At 41.1% G+C, this 20,654-nt stretch overlaps 1 protein-coding gene across 18 annotated transcripts in view; it reads left to right on the top strand.

Moving 5' to 3' along the window:
- FOXP1 (forkhead box P1) overlaps positions 1-20,654 on the top strand; it is a 380,821-nt gene that overhangs the window by 148,868 nt on the left and 211,299 nt on the right. For 12 of the 18 annotated variants that reach the window (XM_040076749.2, XM_040076751.2, XM_040076756.2 and 9 more), the window contains one exon: positions 11,575-11,640. The gene's annotated coding sequence lies outside the window, so the exon portion shown is untranslated. Of the gene's footprint in view, positions 1-5,288; positions 5,832-6,173; positions 6,256-11,574; positions 11,641-20,654 lie in introns of all 18 variants that reach the window. The other 6 variants (XM_058422308.1, XM_040076760.1, XM_040076744.2 and 3 more) reach the window with 2 other exon arrangements.

The following is a 20,654-nucleotide window of genomic DNA, read 5'->3' as shown; positions in this document are numbered from 1 at the left end:
TGCGCGCTCGTGGTATGAATCACGATGGTTACAAGGGTGATTTTCCCTCAAGAAAATGATCCCTCCCCAAACAATCATGGAGCCACCCTTTTGGACACTTTGCATGGATTGGCTTTCTGTCTGTCTGTTCCTGAGGTGGTCTTCCACTGCAGGCCCGGGGTGGGAAGGGAGAGTGGCACTCAGAGAAAGCACAGCAGAGGCTTGTCCTCCATCTGTGGCTAGGAGTTTCCCATTTTCCTCCTTCATGAGCAGGCTGGCTCCTGGATGGAGGAGGCCTGAAAAATTCATGCAAATATTAAAAATAAAAGACACAGAGGATACCTCGCTTTCCCTTTGTCAATCCTTCCCTGCATCCCAAATAGGGTAATGCTTAGAAATGCATCCAGCCTTGAGTTCAAAATGGATCGCTTACCCGTGTTTCTTGAACAGCTAATTTTGCTGGCATGTTATTATTCACTCTCTGCTATTTTCAAAGTGTGACACAAAACTAGAGAGAAGAAGAGATTGAAATTTTGACCAGTACGTTATCCTGATACCTGAGATGCTGTGTTGATATGAGAGTATCTTTACCACAAGGACTTTCTTGGTGGTTTTAGAGATCCCAGTGTGAATAAGTAGAAAAAAAGCAGAATTAATAACCAAAGAAGCAAAAATATTTTTTTCTTAAAGAAATTGATTAACATGCAAATATGTACTGTATGCATATTAAATATCATTTCAAAATGTGATGGGCAGGAAGCATAAGTGATGCCATTTGGTTTTGTGGCATCAGTGTGGGTTGATTAAGGGGGTGGGGATAAATTTTGGGGATTATTGATATAGCATGAGTAGAGCCAGATGGTTGTATTACACATCTTTTGTGTTCTTGTTTGCTTCTTAAAGCAGTTGCAGAATTTTGCCCTGGGCAAAATTTACTCTCTGCTCGTATGTTTCCCTGTGAATTTACTTTTGACAAAGTAGTTCACAAAGAGGGGAGATGCTGTGCCCGCAAACTCGTCTCTTCCCCTCACGTTTGTGAAGACAGCCCCCTACTTCAGAAATATTTTGTAACTTGTGAAATAAATTAGCAGTAGGTGCAAGTTCGGAGTGTGTGTGTGTTGTGTATTGCTCCCCCTCGGTGTGCGATATTGATTTACAGAGAATGCCGTTTTTTAGATTTTCCTTGCGGTGTTTTGAAGAAGAAACTGTGGAAATGGCAACTGGTTCAGTTTAATGCACTACTTATGTAGTGTTCTTCCATTAAAGAAATGTTGTCTTAAAGATTAATGAGCTAATTTTTCCACTACTCGTTTTTTATTTTAAGTTTTGAGATTATGGCATACCTGATTCATGTGATCAAAAACACATACTTTGTGGTATTCAGGTTGAGTGGGAGAAGGTTGTGCTAGGTAGGTGTTTGTGACATTTGTTGGAACTGCTTATCACCGGAACCACCAAAATTTACATGTGTTTGTTATTTCCCTTTGAAAGCAAATTTTTATTTCCCATAAAAAGATGGGTTTTTGTAAAGGCTTTGTAAGAAAGAATTTGTCTTTCTCGTGCCTCGCACCAGTTTTTGTGGATGTGTAACTCCATTGATTTGGATGAGGCTTACATTGCTGTAGCCTCCTGGATGATGAGTTCCTTCTACATCTAGCAATTACAGGAGAAACAGTCCTACTTGTAAACATGTTTTGTCCTCTGCTTGTATCCCTGTGTGAAAAGTGTGTTTGCAGAAAGTGAGGAGACTCACCTTGCTTGTGGTGGTGGGACATTTACTGGGGACCAGTTCATGCTGACACTGATTCTGTGGCCTCATGTCTGCATCCCCTCTCTGCACAAAGCTGAGCCCCATGTTTTGCCCAGACTGGGAGAGCAGCAGCTTTGGGCCCATTTTTTAGAACCGGTACTTGGTGCGTAATGGGGATGGGCAGCTCTGACCCCACTGAAATCTCTGAGTAGTCCAGTCACAAGTCTGAGACCAGAGCAACTTACTCCTCATAATGCTGCCATTGTGCTCATCCGATCCGATCAGTTCTGGAAATGTTTTAGTAAGTCTATCTTACAACACTATAAGAAGATAATCAGCTGCCTTAGAAGGTCCCCATCTGGAGTATAGAGTTCTTTTACTGAAAGATGTTTTGCCTTTCCGAGATAGCTCTCGCATTTCATCATCTGTTGTGCAGAGATGAAGTGCATATGAAAAGTCAGTGACTCTGAATCCATCTGTTGTTATTATTTTCCACTGATAATTGGCTTGAACAATGAAATGTCTGTGTCTGTAGCCTTTGAAACCGTACACCCTGTTTATTTTCTGGAGGTCTTGCCCCACTCTCCCCCCCTGCTTTTTGCTTTTTTTTTTTTTTTTTTCTTTTTTCCCTTCCTTTTTTGTTTTATTTTGGGGGGGGGTTTGTTTCATTTTTCTCTCAAGCTCATAACTAGCGGAGCTTGTATGAAGATGACATCTTTGACTCTGTGCATCAGTATGTGTCACTCAGCATATAAAGCTTGCCTGCCAATTTTTGTCAGGTCCTGTGTCTGTGCTGTGTGAGTGTAGAGCAGGCTTACAGCAGGAAGACTGGCAGATCCAGAGTTCATAGATACCTTACCTGAAATATAGTATTTATATCACTTTCTCTATTAAAATATTAATTTAGAGACCAGTATCTAATACCTGTGGAATTAGATACTACCTGTAATTGTGTTATATATTCAGTTGCATCCAGTTTTGCATGATGCAGGGTGTTAATATTGGATTCCACTAACAGCAGTTCCATTAGCTTGCTCAACCAGTATGAGATATATATGAGCAGAGAGGCATAACTACCAGCCAGAACTGCCAAAACAGTCATTAGAAGCTCCATTGGGATGGACAAAGGCTTTTACACAGTGATACACTGATTAAATTTTGTTCTATGGTTTATTTGCATCAAGGTTAGATCGGTATCATCTATGTGAACTGTATTACCCGACGCCTTATTTGGAAGGTCATTTCAATGTAAAAATGGTGAACGACACAGGGGCTCTAAAATTTCTCGTGGGATTCTTTCTTGGAGGATTTTTATCCTGTTAGGCTTGACTAGCTCACGTTATCAATGTTTTTGTGCTTTAACCTGGTGAGTTTATCCAAGAAGGTGTAAAAACTCCCTCCGTACCATACAAATGCACAGTGGAACCGAACACTCGATGCCCAGTAAAACTGTGAGTTATATCCAGTATCCTTTGAAATAATCTTTGCCACACGCTTTAGAATCCAGTAAATGTGTGTTGCATCTTGAAAGGCTGAATTTTCCTGTGCCTGCCTGTGTGTAAGTGCTCTTTCAGAATGAAATTTCGGGGCCGGACACAGTCGTGTCGTCCATGTTACGCTGTAGTCTGGAGCACCAGAGAGTAAGACAGAGGAGTATAATCTTATTTGTGTTTCAATGGCAATCATTTAATACTGCGAGTTATTAAAAAATAATTAAATTACCAAAACCAACATGTAGCTAGGACTTACAATAAAAGGTCAATGTGATTTGACTCCTTAAGTTAGGAAGGGACACTGGTGAATTCCAATTGCTTTAAAATCGTGCTGCTTCATTCTATTTCTGGACTGGAAGGATAAACGAGACTGAAAAATAATTTATTTCTCTAGAAGGAAGAGTAAATCACAGTATATAATTATGTATATTCAATTATAATAATAAATGTTTAGATGTGTTTGGTTATCACAGTCTTTAATTTAGTTGTTTTTTGAAATAAATATAGTTTGGAGGGGTTGTTTAATGAGAGCCATATTTTGAAAATAATGCTTTTAAGGAACACCTCAGAAATTTCTTCCTTTTCCCCAAATAAACTAGTAAATAGGTGTGCATTATGTGGTGATTCATAACACCTAAAATAGGTCTGTGTCTGGAATGTCTTTTATATAGTAAACAAAACAGGGACAGTAAAACCAAATGCAAATTTAATTTGTCAACTCAACCAAAAGTCTCTGTATTAATTTTAAATCCTTGTTAAGAAAAGGCCAGGCCAGGAATGTATTGGATTTCAGTACAGTTAATGAAAATTAATTTTACAGGTGGTGTTTGGTTGTGTTTCTTCTGCTGTGGTGAGATGGGTGGCTGAGCCAAAGTGGGCACAGCACACGACTGAGCTCTGTGCCAGAGCAATGCTTAGATTAGAAATGAGTGTTTGGCGTGGAGTTGTTGGTGCTGTTGTTATTTACTATCAGAGGAGCAGAGCGTTTAGCGCTATGATTTGATTTGGTTTTGCAGCTCCTATCCCCTTAAACACGCTGTGTAGCTTGTCAGAGATCAGGACAGGTAGAATGCACAGCAGGCGTCTGATTTGAGCCAGTTACTCATTTGCTGAGTGTTTGTGTTTATGCAAAGGGGCCTCTTCCTGCATATTTAATCTAGAGTAAGGCAGTGGCTTTTGTTGTGTTTAGACCACATACCTTCAGTCCTTCCTTACACTGCAGCCAGTGTTGAAGCACAGAAAGGCTTGATAGTCAAAAGTGCTTTAGTGTTTTCAAACTCTCAACTTTCTGCAGTTGGTTGGGAATTACTGTACAGCTCTAAGCCTTTTTCTTCTTCATTAATGGGTAAGTTTTCACTCGGTAGAATAAGATAGTTTTGTTTCTGTTCCATTTTAAAAATGCACAGAATATTTGTTTGTTTGTAGTTGTCCGAACCTCCTTGCAAAACTGGTCTGCTGAGGAAGTTTGTTGCAGGGAATTAGATCAAGAATACAGGTGTTTCTGGAATATACTTCTGAACCAAGTATTAAATGCCATATTGCAATAGGCAGGTATTTGTGGGGCGGGGAAGTTGGAGGGGGGGATGACTTCGGTGTTATTATTCTTTGTACTAACAAATCCTGTTTTGTAACTGTCCTGAAGATAATGCTTCCATTGTTAGCTAAAAGCTTTCAAACAGTGAGCAATGCAGAACTGCAAAAGAAGCAGCAAGGGAAAAAAAAAAAAGGAGGAGGAGGGGGGGAGGAAAAAAAAAGCAACCCTCTGGTCTTTATTGTTTCCTTTGCAAGGGTCCTCACTCGAATGTCTGCGCTGTAATAGGGAGGTTTTTCTTATGTGGAAATTGAATCGTCTCTTCATTGATATTAATAGCACACTAGAGATGTTAGCCATGATGCAGAGCACCAGAGCTGTGGAGTAGGAAACCTGATATTGCAGGGGGAAAAAATGACAGTCCTATTGCTCCTCAGTGTGGGAGACATCCCTCCCCGAGAGCGGAGTTTGCATAATGGCATCCTGCCTCAACTATTTACTTATAGGTATTTTAATCTCGGGCTCTTTCTTTTAGTACAGGCGTAATTGCTGCCACTCGCTCCTGCACTTATTAACCGCACAGCTCGGTTTCTGATTCCGTCTGGACAAATTAGTTTTAAAAATGACTTTGAAGAGAATCCGTGCGGTGTGCCTGCACAATGTACACAGTGTATACGTAATGTGTGCCGGGCTGGGAGAGCGTCGGGGTCCGACGGGAAGGAATCGGCATCAAAAATTAAAGAAAAGACGACAAAGGGCACATCTTGGAGGCTGAGGGTTGAAGCACAGACAGCGCTTGGAGAAATGTGGAAAATGTGCGGCGAGGCCAGAAGTAGTAGTTTTGGTTCCCAATTAACTATTTCCTTCGTTTGAGTAACTCCTCTCAAACAGAAGAGTGTGCTGTTCCACCACATGTTGGAAAGTGTGAGAATCTGAATAAAATTTCATCAACCTTATTAAAATATGTAGGGACTTTGGTCTTCTTGGGTACGAATCAGCCTACAGACTCAGAGGCATTTATTAACAATAAGACTGCTGAGGTTTTTTAATAACAAAATTACAAATACCGTGTCTAATTGTAAGTGTATTACTTTTATGCACCAGTTAAAAAAAAAAAAGAAAAACAACAAAAAAAAAACTTTTTATGAGGAAAAGTACCTCAGTCAAAGCACCTCGTGTGATTAGTGCTATTGTATTCTTAAATTTTGATTGATAGAGATAATAGTTTTCACTTAAAAATACAGACAGGTACTTTAACTTTCCATGACAATAGCTATTTGCATTTCTTTTATCTTTTTGTTTAACATTTGTGGGGGTTGGGACGGATTTGATTATTAACTCTTATTGCACACCGAGGTAAATGCTAAAACAAAGCTTTTGTTAAAGCTTCAAAAGGTAAAGCGGCAAATATTGTTTTTAGGCTTCAATATTTAAAGGCTGTTAAAGGATACCTCGAAAATATTTTCACATGACCACGACCAGGAGTGTCACTCGCCTGCCAGGTAAGGGACGGGCCGGGGGCGGCGGGGGAGGCTGCGGCGGGGAAGTGTCCCCGAGCAGCGCCGGGGTCATCACGGCACAGGGGGGGCGATGTGTCCCCGTGTGTGTGTGTGTGTGTGTGCGGAAAGTGGCGTCGGGGACAGCGCCAGCCTCTCCCGAGCCCCCGGGTGTGCCCCGGCCGGGCAGCGGCGGGACTGGCCGCGGTGCCCGCTGCCGCCGCTGGGCACGGGCATCCTCCGCCTGCTGCCCACCCGGAGAGGTCAGGTATAGGAGGAGAGTTGTAGCACAGGCAGAAAATGGTTAAGGCCGGCACCGAGGCACGGGGGAGTTATTTTAAGAATCGGGGAAGATCTGGCGATACGAGCCAGGCGGCGGCGTTTGATGGCTGGCTTCTGGCTCCAGGAGATGGTGGCCCGTGGCTCGGGGAGGTGGGATGTGGCCGAAGGAGATGGGATCTGCCTCGGGGATGGCCTCTCCTCACCTGACAGGCTGGGTGGCTCCCGGGAGCGCGCTCCCTTCACCTGGCATGCGTTCCCATGTCACCCATGAGAGGCAAAGGAGCGCTCCATCAGTCAGAGATGCAGGACTGAGCGATCGCGGTGCGGATCCCGTGTTGGAAGCGAGCCGTTCCCAACTTGCCTGCGAACTGCACCCGTGTGTTCCCTGTAAGAGCTGTTAAAAAGCGGGGGAGGGACGAATCGTGATTAGTTTTGTAGATTTGGCTTACACCGAGTTATTCTTTTCCGAGGTTACGGTGGACTTAAAAGGTAATATTATTTTGAAAGAGCGAATGCGCTGGACATAGCTTTGTCCTCGTGCTGCTATTTATTTTTATTTTATTTTATTTCTGTCTGGAATAAATAATAAGGACCAGCCAGAGATTCTGAACAGCCTGTTAATGACTGAAAAGGAAAATACAGTATGATTTGCTCCCTCCTTCCACTGAGAAGCAGCAAGGTGGTGAGCATTGATATCCCTGTGTTTTGGCCTGTACCAAATCCACTTCCCCCTCTTCAAAGAGAGGTGGAAGAAGTGCACTTAGTCTCTCACAGTTTCAATGTTCACCTGCATTTCACTTTCTGAGGAGGTGGTAATGACTCCTGGTATGGAAAATCTCCTGTGCCATGCCTCCTGAGATTTAATATATGCTGCGCAGTAAAAAGTGGCCACCTTAACGGTGGTCAGAAAAAATATTTCTCTCTCAGATTATTTGAACTATTTAGTTTATTTTTTTTTTTCAGGTTGCTAGATAGCTCTTTAAAAATAAAATAAGTACAGTAAAACTGAAGAGACAACTACTGACCATCCTCAAAACAGTTCTACACATTATTTGTGTTAGTGCAAGTAACCCAGCTGAGTGGGCTGGGTGAAGAAAGTAACTTGTGTGCAGGACTGTCCCACGAGTCTGCCTGGTATCAGATGTTTTCTCCACAATCAGTGTACATCCTGTATTTTCAGAACCAGGAAAATACCAAATAAAAAACATTTTTGTTTTTTCTCTTACAAATACGCGGTTGATAAAATCACAGACTGTGTCTTTTCCTGCATGGGACAAGAAAATAATGATTATGAGAATAGTGGGACATATTTCATATTTCAGCCTGAGTGCAATTGAATGAGACTCAGGGAGTTTTGAGGGGAAAGAACAGCTGTATTCGGTGGTTACAGTTCACTTTATTTAGAAGAAATTACTGCACAGAAGTGCTTATTTTGGTGATCAGGTTTTGGTATTTTAAAACTTCCAGGAAGCTTTTTAGTAAATATTTTAATTAGACACAATAAATACATTTCAGCTGGTCTTACATAAGAAAAAAAAAATCAAAATCTAATTTCAAAACCAATTTTTTCTTGTGCTATCAGGTGCATGTGTCTGTTTTATCTTTCTAAATTTTTTTTTTTAAAGTGTGCTTTCTAGGTAGTGAAGGGGAGAATCTCTGCTGCTTAAGGTTTCCTGTAATAAATTGTAGGCTGGGACACTTGACAAAAAAATGTACATGCGTAATTGTGAGCAGAGGAGCAGCTCAACTGGTGTTCTACTTTCCTGTGTAAAATTACTCAGAGCCAGTTTGTGTGGGATCAAGGTCCTTGTTAATCTATTTTTGGCTATACCCAAGGCTGTTCTCATTTAGATATTAGTAAAAATGTTAGAGTTTTAAGTAGACTTTCGTTCTGCAATAGTCTCTGTTTCTGAGTATTCTCTGTATTACTGGTTAAATTTGGCTTTGCAAGTGATCCCTTGGAGTTAGGGCTCCATCCTGCAGCCTCCCTGGAATGACCTTGCTGCCCAGGAGGAGGAGATCACTCAATCAAATGAATGTTGTGGGATCAGAAGAGTTACAAGGTCCAGCACAGCAGCAGGTGTAATGGCAAGGCTCCTGATCTTTGCCTGGTCCCTTGGGACCGGGTGAATAGCCAGGACAAGAGTGGGGCTTTCCATTGGAAGAGGTTATGGTGCTGGCTTAGGGCATGATCTTGTTGAGATTATTGTTGTCTTCCCAAAATCCCGCCCAAAATGCTGTTTTAAAAAGTATCTTTATAGCCAAGGATGTCAAACTCTATTATAATTACCTATCTTGCTAGTGGGTAAACTGAGGCACGTGGTGAACAAACCTGACATTTTCAGGAATATCTGGTAAAATTTGTTTAGGGCACAGAGTTTTGCTTGGACTCTTCCTCCTGTATGGAATCAGTTGAGCGTTGGAGGTGGCGTGGAGGGTGCTTTGAGACCTTCTCCCTGCTCATCAGGCAGCAGGACCACTGCTGCTTGCTTGCAAAGTGGATTTTTGTTTGTGGTTTGGTTTTCTATTTTAATCATCTCCTTGAGGGGGAAAATATGAGTGTAGCGAAATGTCTTGCTTTGGTAGGATGGGATTTTTTCTTTGTTTGCTCCACACACACACTTAAAGTGTTGATGGTACTTTGTGTTTATCTTAAAGACAGCATGATGGAAGGAATGTGTGTTGCCTACATCAATTCACTCACCCGTATAAACAGTTTCAGGAGGAAAATCTGTATTTGTGTTTCTACATTTTGAGATACTCAACTTTTAGACTATTAATGAGAAATTTTCACAGGTGGGAACAGCTGTTTCTGCTGCTCATTTTAACTTTAATGGTACATGATCAATATTTTTGAAAGCCAGGTAACATATAACAGGAGTTTGATAACCAAAAATTAAAGCAGTCTGGATTTCAATCAGGGAGTAATTTGTGAGGGGAGCTGAGTCCTCCTCAGCCCCCTGTAGACCCTGTTGGCCTCCCACCAGCTGATTGTTGAGCCAGCTTTCCATGGAGTGTGTTTGGTTCATGCAAGACAAATGTGTTTAGAAAATGATACCTGCCTTTTTCAGCACTGCCCAAAGACATACCGAATGCACATTTTATGCAAACGTGTGATTTTCAGCAGCTTCCTTAAAAAGTACATTTTAAGATGGTTCATTTGCTATCATGAAGACTCAGGGTAGAAATGAAGTCTGCTTGCCAAAATACTGCCAAAATAAGGATGTGACTGCCAAATACCCAGAAAATTTATAAAACAGATAAATATGAAAAGAGGTTTAAAGTGTCAAACCCAAGATAACCCCTGCAGCAAAGCAGGATAAAAGCCTTTATTGTTGCTAATCTAAGAGCACATCACATGTCGAAGGTCATGTATTTTACATAAAAGATGTATTGTTTTACATACTCTCAGGAAGGTGAGCCCTGACCTATTATGATGGAGTAGTGTTATGTCCTTTACAGTGCAGAATCAGGAATGTCTTATATGTGTACCTCAGCAAGGCACACAGGGCTTCCTACACAGCAGACAAATTTTGGCCCCTGATGTGCTGGTGCTGCATTACAAGAATTGTGAAGAGCTTCTCACTCAAAACATAAAAAACAAAAATGAAATAAAGTGCCAGTGAGCAGCAGATAAAACCAGTATTCATTTCATATCATGGTAACCTTTTTTCTCCCAGCTAAAAATAATCAGGTTTCAATGGTAAAGAAGTAATGCCTCATTCTCACTGTGAAAACATTTTTCCTTCCAAAATAAATGGTGAATGAGTTCATATTCTTTTGAAAGAACTTAGTGAAGATTCTGATTTTTTTCCCAGAGGTTGGTATTTTACTGCTTCAGTAAAAAGCTTCACCTAGTGATGTAAATAGCACAACTTACCATTTGGTGAGTTTCACAAACACCCCCAAAACTCCACATCACTGTGTGAATTTTATGAAATGGAGTTTCACGTAGCTCTGTCTTACACATCCACATGTCACTGACTTTCCGTTTTGTATGAAGTCATCTGTGTCACCAAATTATCACATATTTCTTTCTGTCTGTGTTGCATATTACTCTGTGCCCCTGCGGCAGAAGATCAACATTTCAGTAAAATTATGTTATAATTTTACTCTGTTAAGGTATTTGGTCAATTGATGTGGAATTAATTCTGAATGCTGTTAGTGGTTTGAGTTAGTAACTTGATCTAAATTAATAAACAAATGTTTTTCTTTTCTCTTGTACCATATGTTGATCCCAATTACATGAACAGAAAGTGGCAGATTGTCATGTTTCTTAAAAGATTACATACTCTTTTGCATAAGAGAGAGTACACAAGATGCAGTAATATACAGGGTAAAAAAAAAACAAAAAAAACCTACACGTGCTGTTTTCTCCCTCCTACTTTTTATAAAGATACACTTTAATTATTCCTCCTTTTAATACCCACTGCTCTCACCACCTTGGCGTGCTCTTGGTAATGCTTAATGAGAAGATATCCCAAGACAGTAAACAACTTTCTGAATTAGGAAGATGCAGCTAGTTCTAAAATCTCATCTAGGACTGTAACTGTATGGAAAAAGATGGAAAAAAGAGAAAGTATCCAGAATGTAAAAGTAGCAGCGGTTACAAATGGTCTTAAAATGCCTTAAGTAAAGAGAACCCATGCAGACAATAGTCAGGTTTCTGAAACAAAGAATTGAACTCATTTATTATTCAAACTGAAGATGGATTGATAGACATCAAGATTAAGAAAGTTTATGTTAGAGAACAAAGATGTCTCATCTCCATGGGGTTTTTTGCTTCTCTTTTTCTCCTCCCAAAGACCAAGTTGTTTGTGCTGAACTGAAGAACCTCACACTAGCTGGTACTGATAAGCGGCAGTCCTGTGACTTGATTGTTTTTATTAACTCTCTCTGAAAGTCATTCACCATTAAACGCGATTAGATTCATTTGTTGCTTTATTTATGTTTGTACTTGCAAGTGTGGTGCCAATGAAAATGCTTTGGGTGTTGCTGCTGACACTGACCCAGAGTCATGTGTGTCACCTCCTTTCTCTGCAGGGTAAGAAGAGTGACCTCTTTGGGTGGCTGTAACTGAAGATTGCTTTACAGGAGCAACTGAAGAAGGTAAATACAAATATATTGTTTTTCACGCAATTTTTGAAGTACGTCTGAACAAAGGATCTGATCCTGCAAACCCCAGGACCGTACCTTAGCTGCACAAGTAAAGGCTTTTCTGTCAACATGGATAAAGTTTGCAGCATTGGGCTTTGGAGTAAATGCTGTGCTTTAAATCTCACATTTTGCCTGAGAGGCCAATGATTTAGGTGGTTTAGGTGTCCAGTTGCATTTGAGGAGCAAGGCCAACAAGATGCACTTTTTGGCTTTCAGCCATGTTCTGAGACAGCTGTTTGGGAACCGGGCAGAGCCTGTGTGGGAATGGGAAGACCCTGCTCTGGCTGGTCTTTGTGGCAGGTCCATGGTCCATGGCTGCTGGGCTGTGAGTGCAGTGGTACAGCCTGTGGCAAGGTCCCTTTACTGAGCCAAATCCCTGGGGAATGGTCAAGTCAGCTTCAGTGCTACTTCATCCCAGGCTGAGACACGCCTGGATTTCCAGCAGCAAGTCAAGCAGAGCAGGAGAGCAAAATTTAGTCGTTAATTTGATTGCTTATTATCACTGCGAAAGTTAAAACACATGCTTTTTAGTCTTTTGGAGCACAGCAAAAGGGAAAGAAATATCACTCTCTGCAAAATGATTTTTATTTAAAGCAGTGTGAAAGTCCTTTGCTTCTAAATTAACTCCTTGCCTGTCTTCTGGTCCAAAGTTTCGAGTTGGGAAGGAATATTAACATCACAAAAGTGGTGATTCACAAAATTAACTCGCAGAAGAGTAACACAGATCAGTGTTTGGTACTGAAGGGTGTCATCTGACTGAGGTTCATATGGCTGCTTTATAATCACCTTCTTTCAGAAATTAATAGTCGGTTAAGCACCATAGCAACAAGCAACACTGATGTAAGCGCTGAGCAGTGGCTGCTGTTCGCTGTGATGTCAGTGCTCGTTAGTGCTGTTCTCTTGACCTTGTTTGAATATAAAATGGTGATTTCATTTTAAACTTAGAATTTTGCAGACTGACTAAATGCATTGGAGTGAATTAGAGCTATTTTTATTTTTAATTTTATTAAAATGTACTTGAAGGGGGGAAAAAAATGTCCTTGTTCTCTTCTGTTTTAAATTAAAATAGATCTGAGGAAGATATGGGATTTTTTTTCCAGTTCTTTGTTGCCAAAAATATCTATTTAGTTAGGATGAAATTCATGAAGTTCAAGTGAATATTGCAATCCTTGGCCATGTCAATGGTATATGTCAGCTATATGATATATCCCTCTCTTCAAGATTTGAATCTTACTGGTTTTTTTGGTTTTTTTTTTCATGGTGGAGCCCATATTAGATGTATTTCAGCTACTGGAGAAGAAGTAGATCTTGCAGTTTAAGGAGATAGTGCTTCCTTGCTCTGCAGTGTTGTTCCTCCTTTGAGTTTTTTGTGAAGAAGGGAAGAATTTAAAGTCCCAGGTGCATCAGAGGGCCTCATCATTAACGGGTCTCTTGTTTCTGGTTCGTGTGTGGCTGTGTCCTATGTGAACCAGGAAAATTCGTAATTTTGATGGTGTTAAATGCACAACAGTACCTTTAGACTCCCTGGTGCTTGTAGACTGTGTCTCCAAAAGCAGATCTATTTTGTACTACTACCATCAGTGTACCACTCAGGCACACGTCCCCTCTGTCACTCATCCTTCACCAGAAAGCTGTTTGGATGATTCACTGGAAAAGACCATTAGATTTTTCAGTCTGATCTCCTGTGCATCATAGGTTATTGATTCTCACCCCTGAGCAGGGCTGGTAAGCTGAGTTCAGCCAAACTCTGTTTCCTAGAAGCTGGTTCAGGCTCAGGGGAAAGACAGTGAGGACTGGAGAAGCATGGGGCAGCTGTGTTCAAGGATACGTTATCAAATTGCTCAACAAAATTTAAAACTTAATGAAAAACAAGCTGTTCAACATGTCCTTTAATGTCAGGATTGTTTCTCAAAGAAGATTTGGCTCTGTCCTGCTTCTACTGTAGTGAGGGGTGCAGTTTTCAATGAAAACCTATTTATTTCAGGACCGGTCTGTAGTCTTGCAACATATTTCATAAAATAAAGCCATAATGAATGATATGTGGTCCAAGAAACTGGATGTCAAATTTAAACTGGGCGAGAATTGAAACCGCTGAGATAATAAACCATGAGAATAGGAGATAGTAATGGAAATAGTGATAGAGTCCTAATTAGAGCAGTGCCACTGAAACAGGGAAGGTTAAGGGTTTGGTTGATTGAGTTTGAGCTCAATTGCTTGATAGCTTAATTTCAGGTGAAATCCCATCTCCTGAGTTAGCGGTTAAGCCGCTCAGAGCAGTTGCAGAGCAGGACTGTACTCCTTGAGGAGCAGCCGCGTGGCCCCGGGTGTCCCAGCCCTGCTCGCGAGCCTGGCCTCGAGCATGCAGGGTGGGAGGCAGCTCAGAGCTGGCAAAATAGATTTTTAGTCTGCGTGTTTTGTTTGCTTTTTTTTTTTTTTTCCCCTTTTTTTTTTTTTTTTTTTTTTCTTTTTTTTTTTTCTTTTTTTTTTTTTCTTTTTTTCTGTGAGCTCCAAGGATCTCTGAACAGGAGCACAAGTAGCAGAACAGATAACAGCAAGGGGTTTTGATGGTTAAACCTTCAGAATTAAGATGTTTACATACTCCTTTATTTAGCACTGTTAGGCATAATGCCTAATTATACACTAGGTTTTTTTGTCAAAGTAAGAATTTGAAATGTTTGATTTGGGGAGAAGGGAGGGGAAAATGTATTTTTACAGAATTATGGACAATAGTGTTAGTTTTCCAGGAGCAGTCATTTGCTTAAATGTAGTAAAAGCATTTTCAATAATCAAACAGCATTCAGTGAGCATTGTAAATCAGGGATACCTTGCATGCTGAAAAATTGAAAAGTACAGAACATGCTACTAAAATTGTACATTATTGATAACAAAAGGCACATGTAGACTTTTAAGATAGCAAAGATAGAATCCTTTAGTAAATCTTAAACGGCCAAAAAATCAACACAAAGGGTTTAGCAAAGTTGCACTTAGTTTAGAATTTCAAATCTTAATGCTTGTCAGAGTTAAATGCTGATTAAATATTGATAATAAACCAGAAGCTGCCTGCTGAAGCTCAGGGCTGAATGAGATGATCAACAGATAAATCTGTGAGTTTGTGCTTTAAATTTCTTATATAGTTGTATTTTCACCTCTGTTCCCTTCAAGCCAGGAGAAAGGTCAGAAAGACTTTTTCTCCTAAGCTCAGTACAAAAAATGGATTGTGTACTTGGTCTATGTGAAAAACAAAGTGGACCAAAAAAAAAAAAAAAAATTACTTTTTTCAAACTTTGTTTCATCAGGAAGAAAAATGGTTCTCAAACCAGGTCATCAAGTTGCTGTACCATGTCTTTGCTGGCCATTGCAGGCAACAGTCAAAACCGTGAAACAAACTCTTTCAGACATATTTCTGCTTATGAAAGGCTCAGCAGTGTGTGCAGTTTCTGCCCAGGACTTTCTTCCTTGCTGGTGACTTCCAGAAGATGTGCTGCTGATGTCCTTAGTCCTATTTTTTGTACTGGCTTGGGTGGCAGGAGTGTTTGCACATCAGGCAGTGGGAATTTGGTAGGATGATGTTTTTCCCTAGTGAATTTGGCACCTTGACTCTTTCTGCTTTTGACCTAAAGGTCTTAAAGTATATTAGGGAGCAGAAACAGCTCCTGTCCCTAGGACATGTAGTGTGCAGCTACTTCAGAATATGGGGTCCTGAGTATGGGCTGGGGTGCAATCACAAGGAAGGCTGTAACAGAGCAGGCAACCTCGTTCTTGGACGTTTTCTCCAGTGGGCCCAAATTACACAGAGCTGTACAGGAAGCATTTTGCATGAGCACTTGTGTCACCCTCAGTAGGAAACAGGGTCTAGGGAGACTGATCCCGTGCTGCTCCCTTGCTGCTGGACTGATAGTCCTGTAGCTGGAGTGATCAGTGTCTGTCTGGCCTCATCTAAGACTGGATTTATTTACTTTTGGATTATTGGGAGAAGTTGTAATATCTTAGTTGTTAAGAAGTTTGAGTTACTGGAAGGCCCTAAGGTCAAACCTTTTCTTAAGCTTCAGAGGTACAGTGTGGTGCAAAGTGTTTCTGTATTCATTCGTAACAGAAATTACAACATTACCTGTGTGATGTGGGGTAAACTCTAAAAAAATCTGTGTGGGGGTCATGAAAACACAAAGTGTATGAAGACCTTGCCTATTTGAATGAAAGGTTGAGTCCAGACATGTGGGAAGCTGTGACATTTCTGAAGCAATTGGGTCAAGAAGATGTAGAAAATAGATTAAGACATTTTGGGATAATTTAAGAACTATCTGAGCAAATCTCATTAACATGGCCCACTAGCTTGCTGTATTGAAGACTTCAAAGACCTGTCAGAGGAGTTCTTTCTGTGCTATTGTCTGCCAGCATTAGCAATCTCGAGAGAACATGTTTCTTTTGTTTTCTTTTGGCCCATTTAGCTTTTTTCTTTTTCTTCTTCTTAATATTCCTTAATATCTTACAAATCTTCAAGTGGCTTGATAGAAAAATATGTTTCTCTGCTTTAAGATAGTCAGTAGCAGGTTTTGATCCTCTTATCTGATGCTTTTGGACCAAATCTTTCTGGTCTTCAAGAAGACTGCTAAAGTGAGCAAGAGGTGGCCAGCATTTTGCATAATCCCACAGCATTCCTCCTGTTAGTAACATCACCCATTCTGAATCCATGAAAAACATGGAGCATAAGGCTGTGAGAGGTTCATACACACCTCCAGATTAGCCTCATCTGCACCCACAGATCAGACAGGTGCAGGTATTGAAACAAATGCATATACTGAAAATGGCCCAACATGTAAAGGTTGTGACTTCCAAATTAAGCAGTCAAAATGGATGCACTGATGTTTGCCAGTACAGGTGCACCAAGGAAACAGCTCATAATACACCGTGTGATGCAGACTGTGCAATTTCTGGCCAAAACCAAGCTGGATAATATGTCAGGATGTGCTGCATTTTATCACAGCTTGGCTGAGGAAAGAACTGGGAGTGGCAAAGGCAGGAGCAGCACTGGCCTGTTATTCCAGAAGCAGGGCATGACCTCCTATTCAGATGGCCTGAACTCATGCTTGGTCTCAAACACAGAATGTGGTGGAAATACCCAGTTTCAAGGTTTTCGTCTGGAGCAGGCAATGAACTCTGAATTCAGAGCTGTGCTAACACTTTTTACAACTTATGCTGCCAGGCCAGTGTCTGCAGTGATGTTTTTCACTTGCTTGTGATAGGCTTGGTGGATTTCCAACCACACCAGTGCTGTCTACTGTGGTCTCATGGCCGTGCCTGTCTCTCAGCACAAGGGGCAAGAGCCACCTGCAGGTTTGGAACCTGCCTTTGGAACACTCACATCGCAGACGGTCCACGTTCCCGTGTTATAAAATCCGGAGGTGTGACAAAATGACTCCAGAAATAGATTCTTATTGCATATTTTATTTGGTCATCTGTAAGGTCGCTGCCTGTTGCCTGTTCCTGCACCAGAAGTATATCTTCCGTGATGTTTAAGTGATTGTTGTACAGCGATGGCAGCCGTGTTTTACAAGGGTTACAAGACCAGTGATGTCAGTGGGCATTGTGGGAGGCTAGCCTTTTTAATCTGGGAGCTCATCCTAGAGCCAGGACATTGAAAAAAAAAGAAAAAAAAAAGTTTTGGTCCTGCTGATTGCCTGCCCGTATTTCTCATTGCAACATACAAAAGCATTTTTCACTCAGATAATGGCAGGAACTTCAGACACCACCTCTGAGATGCTTAATTGTTCGGTATTTCTCCCAGTGCAATCTGTGAATTTAATTTCTGGCTCTCCCACCTCTGCCAGCTCTATACTTTTCAGTGTGTTTTGCGTAATACTGGTTAATTGCTGAAATGGGTAATTTCTGACTCTGAGTTCACTGTTTATTTTTTTAGTAGGGTAGCACAAACATTTGGATGTTTGTAACTAAGACTCTGACGTCATTTCTGTTGCAAACCATTAATATCCAAGTTTATAACATGGCTTTTCAAAATAGATTTTTGTTGGAATATGATGATCTGTTGGATTTTTTTTTTAAGGGCAAAATTGTTCTCCCCCGCCTTTGAAAAAAAAAAAAAGACAAATCGGTATCCTTGGAATAATAGGTCTACTTCCTTCTCCCGTCATACCCTTTTTGTTAGTTTTGATAGCCCCTGTATTTATCTTTATTAGTTGTACTACAAGTGTTTCATCTAATCCTCTGACTTATTAAGGGTTAGTGTGGATCCCAGCACTGGAAGGAAATGTCTGTGGAAGGGCACAGCATTTCCTGCTCCTGGGGCACTTCCACCAATGGAGCAGGGCCACGGAGTTGTGTCATTAGTAATTGTCTGTAAAGATCTTAGAAATAGAAATGATGCATTTAAAAGCCAACAACAGCATAAATCAATAATATGGGCAATGAGAACATTTCCTTTCTTTGGGGGGGGAGGGATGGGGGACTTTTTAACCCCTTTTTTGTGGTTAGAGTTTGTTTTATTGCTGCCATCCTTCTCCATTTAAATTTTATTCCAGTAGTTGGGAAAGGGAATTTTACTGGGAATTTTATTTTATTGCTTCTAAAGATTTAGTGAATGCAAATTGGACCTTATTAAAAATGGCGTTATTGAAAAGGAACAAAAAATAATCTCTGAAAAAGTGTGAATTCATTTGCCTCTTTGTTCCTCTTTAAAATCTAATATCCAGGAAGAAAAATGTGGTTTTATTGTTTGTTTCCTTTTTTTTTTAAGGAGGGAAAGATGATTGCTTTTGGTGCTACTTGCTTAGAGAGTCCAAAGCTTTGAGCTCAGTTTTGGAGAACATTAAAATAAGCCCACAGGAGGTCTTGTAAAAGTTGTAAGAAATTGTAAGCATGTCTGCTGAGTCAATTATATGAGACAAATTGCCAGGGTAAGGCTACGAGGTTCCAAACTTGCAATTTACTCTCTGCTATCTTCAAACTAATTCATTTCTGCCTTTGATTTCACAGCAGATAAATGAATGTTTTGGGAGGAAAAAAAAAAAAAAAGAAAATATGTTAATTAGACAAAATATTAGTTAAAATTGAAAGAATTACCTGGATTTTTATTTACGTAATTAAAAGGAGAGTCTGGCCTGTTCTTCTTTGGAATGGTGAATATCTGAGAGAATATAGTTCAGAAATGCAGATTGGCTTTTCTGAGTTTCTCCTCAATGAGACTCAAGTGCACAAGGCAATTTTTTTTAAAGACAATTTTCATTTTACTAATAAAGTTACTAATTTTTAAAAAACTACACATTTTGAATCTCTCAGACCATTCGCAGTTCTTTATAATGTTTTAACCCAGCAGTAAGTTTCAGAAAATAGTGAGAAGAAAAACGCAAATCCAACACGTACGTGGTGTAAATCCCATGTGTATAATGTGTGCATGCTAAATCTCCCCAGAATTTGTGTCCTGTGCTCATGATCTGCAGGCCAGCTGGAGCAATGCTGCTCCATAAGCTGCCATGGTTAACTTGCCTTGAAATGCATCCAGATCAACCACCAGATTTTCTAGATACCTGATAAGGTGAAAAAGTCCAGTGAAGTCCTTTTCCTCCTTTCCCAGCACAGTTAGGGTGGAAAGCTCAGAGAGGAGCTGCATAAATAGTTTGGTTTAGTAGGCCTGGCTGTGTTTGAAGCTGATGCAGAAGTCCTGCAGTGATTCCTGGGCGGGCAGGGCTGTACCGTGGTGCTGTGCTACATCTCCTGCATCCCAGCATCACTTGTACTCCATCACTTCCATCACCTGAGGAACCTGTCCTTGAAGTTGCCCTGCCAGAAGCTGCCAGTTGCCCTCTTAGCGAGAGAGTAGGGCTGTACCAGCTGTGTGATGAGGTGCCAGGTTTCTGCAGAGAGTCCTGCAGTATCTCCAGGTGGCTGGGGCTGTCCCAAGTCTCCTGCTCCCCTGCTGCTGCCATGCCTGGGGCAGCACACAGCTGGCCAGGTGTGAAATCCCCCAAGAACAAGTGGGACAATGCCCACCTGCAGAGAGGACTGGCCCCCAAAAGAAGGAGCATGGAGTTAGGGGTGTTCACTGTGAAGCACAGCAGTGGGTGAGCTCCTGGTGCTGTGGGAGGAGGTTGTGTGGGAACCTGCGAGGTATAAGAGAAAACGTCACTGGGACAGTAAGTTCTTCCCCCAGAAGGAGAGAAGGGAAAATGTCCCAACAAACTCGGTTGATATTTGAGGAGATCTCTTTTAAAAACAGCTGTAAAGAGACCTGTCCTCTGACTTTGCCATCCTGTCTGGTCACCGCCCATGAAGAGTGATCTGTGGCATCATCTGGGCAAGACCTTAGAGTATCTCTGCAGTAGAACTGGAGTTTATCATAGTTTTATATTGGGTTTCCCTCAGCGTGTAACTGGATGCATTAACAGTGACATGATCCCGGTGTGACCTGGACTTTAATGGGTTTGAACTTGGAACTGTTCAAACATTAAGAAAAAGCCCTCGCTCCCTGCATGTATTCAGCAGCTGCTTTTTATATGCAGAACCCAGAGCTGCAAAGGTTCACCGGTGGTGCATTTTCAACTTTCAGATGAAAAGGACTAAATAAGTGCCAAAAAAACTGGGCTATTTCTCTCCCGATGCAGATGTGTGACTGCCAGGACATGCATACATCAAAAGGACAACGTGCCTCTGAGCAGTTAAAAACCTACTGCTTTGTTTTGTTTTGCTTGAGGCAAATAAAACGTCAAGCCCCTCGGTCTTGGGAGAGGGTTTTTGCTGTTCATGGGTGCTTTGCACAGAGCTTGAGCCCACAAGACAGAATTTGGGGTTCATTTCCTACCCCTGCAGCTGACTCACTCCATGGCATGGGGACTGTTTATTCTGGACAAAGCTTTCTTGGGACTTCTTTTTGACTTTGCATGCTGCCAGCTGTGCATGATGTACCATCCAGAATATGCTCTTTATCCTATGTCAGACCTTAACTGTGGCAACAAGGC

This window comes from Hirundo rustica, chromosome 12 (genome assembly GCF_015227805.2).
Source record: "Hirundo rustica isolate bHirRus1 chromosome 12, bHirRus1.pri.v3, whole genome shotgun sequence".
In the NCBI taxonomy this organism is placed as follows: Eukaryota; Metazoa; Chordata; class Aves; order Passeriformes; family Hirundinidae; genus Hirundo; species Hirundo rustica.
This window is presented reverse-complemented; position numbering and strand designations above follow the sequence as displayed.